The sequence below is a fragment of the Apis dorsata genome, unplaced genomic scaffold (assembly GCF_000469605.1).
Source record: "Apis dorsata unplaced genomic scaffold, Apis dorsata 1.3 scaffold_225, whole genome shotgun sequence".
NCBI lineage: Eukaryota > Metazoa > Arthropoda > Insecta > Hymenoptera > Apidae > Apis > Apis dorsata.
In genome coordinates, this window is record NW_006263507.1 from 535,026 (window position 1) to 539,279 (window position 4,254).

The window sequence follows — 4,254 nt, forward strand, 5'->3', positions numbered from 1 at the left end:
TTTCTTTGTGATCTTTATCGTGAAATTAAAATTAAAATCAGTAATTGAAATTACTTTTAAATCCTAGCAAAGATCTTCAGAAATATAATTGATCATTTATATTATTATTTAATATACTAATAAGTTCTAAATAATAATAATTTATAATATAAATAATAATAAATTTAAAAATTAAAATTGAATTTTTACATTGATATATTTATTGTTTCCTTAATTAGCTCTAATTATTATATTAATTATTTTTTCTATAAGATCTTTCTCTATAAACATTCATTCTCATTTTATTTTTTGGTATATTATTATCATCTTGTAAAATCATATTTAAAGTTTATGTAATAGTTTTTTCAACATAGAATGTGTAAAATTCCATCGTATTCGACTTTGCATAATAAGTTGGAAAGAGAAAGAATATATTTTGATTTAAAGATAATTATATATTTATAAATCTTTTCTTTGCATTTAAAAAAAAGGCTATTATTATTCTATATTATTCATTATTGTGAAAGTTTTTGTAATGATGATTTAGCTATTAATTGAAGATAATATGCAAAACATGAAATATATGTTCAATTTTTCAATTCATACTATTGATTAATTTCGTAAATTATTCGATGCTTGTTGAACTTTGCACATGATGTATCAACTAACATTAATTATTTGCAAATTCTTTTCGAAGAACTCAAAAAATCATCCTGCAATTATAGAAAAAAATAAAATAAATCAGATTTATTTTATTTTTATTTTATTTACTTTATTAGATTTATTGAAATTTAAAATATAAAATGGTTTAAAAAATTTTAAAAAATTTTAAAAACTATATCCAACAATTGCACAATAAAGTCAATAGGGATAACATATACTAATGATTTTAACTAAACTTGGACCATTGTCATTTATAAAAAAAAAAAAAAAAAATAATTAATTTTATTTAACAAATATTTTTGTTAACAAATTTATTAATATTTAATATACTAGCATATGTTTTCTAATTATTTTAAATTTAAAATTTTTTACTATCTTCGAAATTTTTTGAAATATAATGCAATAAATTAATGACAATTAATTCTAGACAGCGTAACCTTCAATCGTCAGTTCAATAATTAATGCTATTGAAATTTTATTATTGCCCATAAACAATAATGCTAATTAATATATAATTTATAACGTTAAAAAGAGTAAATATAAAAATCATATATATAAAATATATAAAAAATATTTAATCTTTTTTAATATTCGTATATATTTAGTATTTTTAATTTCTTTTTTTATTTCCTCATACATTTATTATATTATCGTTCAATAAAAACGTTATAAATGTTCATAAAATGGCATTTCATACTGAGATTCGACAACATAATTAAATTCCGAAATTTTTTGTTATCAATTATAAAGAAGTTGTAGATCTAAGGTGATTATATATGCAAATGTGTATTGCATTAATTGTTGAAAATCTTGACATAATGATGAAATATTTAAATAATTTTGTGTTTTAAATGACGCACATAGTTGTAATATTTGGCCTGAAAAACCGAAAAAAATTATTTTAGCATTATTTATTCATAAACTCATGTAAAATATGTCTTTATTTATTTGAATCTTAAATATTTTTGTTTCCTGTAAAAATTTTTTAAAATCTTTGTATTCTCATATTCTCATATTCTGTATTTTTTTCTGATAATTGTCCAATAGAAAATAATGCATATTTTATTATATTTGCTATATATATATATAAATTTTTGGATTGATATTGGCATATATTATCATCTAGAGTTAGTTTGATGAAAATTATCAAAATTATTTTTGCGATTCATCGGGATTTATACATACGAAATTATTTATTTCATACGAAAACAAAATTGTATTATTATAAAAAATCGTTTTATTAATGTATTATGTGTAATATTTTTGGGATTCAGATAGAAAAAGATCAACATAGCAATTTACAAACTTCTATTTTTTGTTTATTCAACAATGCGCGGATTATAATAATTCCATAAGGAAATTTATTATAGACTTGTCGACTAATCAGTTCTCTGACTTCTTGTAATTAAAAAACTGCTTTTCTTCTCTTTTTCTATTTTCTATTGTTTGCTTATTACTGTCTGAATTCGGCTTGAATATTTATATGCATCTAACTGCAAAGAGAGAAGGATGCATTAGATGCATTAGATGGACATTTTTCTGCCGATTAATTATATACGTTGTATATTTTTATTTTGGCGACAAGATTCCGCAGAGTCAGGATGATTCATGGTCCACATGAGTCGATCAAAGATATCGAAATTGAATTCAACAATACAAAAGAAATTATGTGCGATTAATATTTTGTTATTTTGAATTAGAATTAATTGATTTCAATTAATCAGAATCATTTAAATTTATAATGAATAGTTTTATTGTTGCTTCAATTATTCCATTTAATTGCCAAAATTTGTCTTGTAATTGCCAAAAAATAATATGTATTTATTCGTCGTAATTTACTTTTTTGAAAAATCATTTTTTCACATTAAAAATTTGAAGGTAATATTTTTGGTTGTATAATTTTTTATTTGAACTTTATATACGTATAATTTCAATAGGTTTAATTCGTAATAATATGATAAAAGTTCCATTTTTTTTTTTTTTTTGCTGTTATTATCATTTATTTTTTGCTGTTTGATGGTGTAGCAATTAATTTTAACATATTATCTGCGACCGTTATCTTTTTTGTTCATCAATGTTGAATATTTATTTTTTTCTTAATTATTAGAAATTAACAGAATATTATCCATTACAACTAATTGAATGTTCTTCAATTTTTTCAATCATTTTTGAAAATAACTCTTCTTTTGATGTGTTTTTTTCATAGTAATTTGTATTTTTTTCATTTTAAAAATCCACAACGCATCCTCCTAAAGAACTTGACACTATTAATATATATAAATTTTTCTTATTTTCGAAAGAATTTTTTAAACCAGTTGATAAGCCATTAGAATATGCAATTCGAGCTAATGTTACAATCAAATTCTTCTATATTATATTCCTCGTATTTTTTGTTTTGATCCAACTTTCATTCAAATAATAAATACGACGATAAATTGGCTTTTTTTACTTTTTTTTTTTGTTTTTTTTTTTTTTTTTTGTCATAAATAACTCCTTTTCCAAACGACAATTTCTTCTCTATCGTTCAAAACATTATGTCCTCGAGTGAATTTAAAACTACTTTTTAATAATTTATCGAAAATAATTTTTTTTAAAACTAAAATCGACATTTACAAGATTTCTAAGCCTTTTTTTTATTGTCGATACTTCTGATTAATAAATTAATGAATTATTTTCTAATGACAAATAAATTCTCGTCAAAATCGTTTTTTCAGAAATTTTTTAATATTTTTGAAGACAATATTTTTTCTTTCATATATTCTTTCTTTATATGATAGATTGACAAACGCACAAAATTAAATGTTTTTCTTGAAATATATATTGCATCTTATTAAAATGCATATGTATATAATACTTATCTTTCAGAAAATTCGAGCATTGTTTTTATTGTATCAATTAATTCTTCCGAATTCTTTTTCATTTTTTTCTTTAAGATTTTATTATCTTTTTCATTTAAACTTTCATTTAAATATATGTTTTTTTAATGTGTTTTTTGACAGACGACGTGCAAACGTTTTTTCAATAATTTTCATAATATTTGAAAACGGCATAACGAAAGTAAAATGCTTCGAATACTCATAAAAATCTCATCATTTTTTAGTCCTTTCCACTATATATATATGTCATAATAAATATTTTATTTTGAATTATAATGTAAAAAACATAACATTTTTAACATTTACCAACAACAATTTATTTCTTGTTATTACAACAATCCATTATTTAAAGATAAATGTATATTTGAAGTTTATGTTAATGGAATAATCAGAAAATTTTTCACACATCATTGTTAAAAAAAGAAATATAAACTTATATCATTTCTTAACATATCTACTATCTAATTTATATTATTGAATTTTTTTGGTTTTATTTTGTTATAAAAAAACATTTCTTGATTTATTTCAATAATTATTCTATATTATAATTCAATAATCTTCAATTAAGTTTTATAATATTTTCTCCATTTTTAATGTGAGTTATCTAAAAAAAAGCAACATATAATAATAATCAATGACAACAATTATTATTTGTGATAATTCATTATATAATTATAATGCTCATTATTCTGTAATTCACTGCTTACTTTTATTATTATTTTATATACATGATATA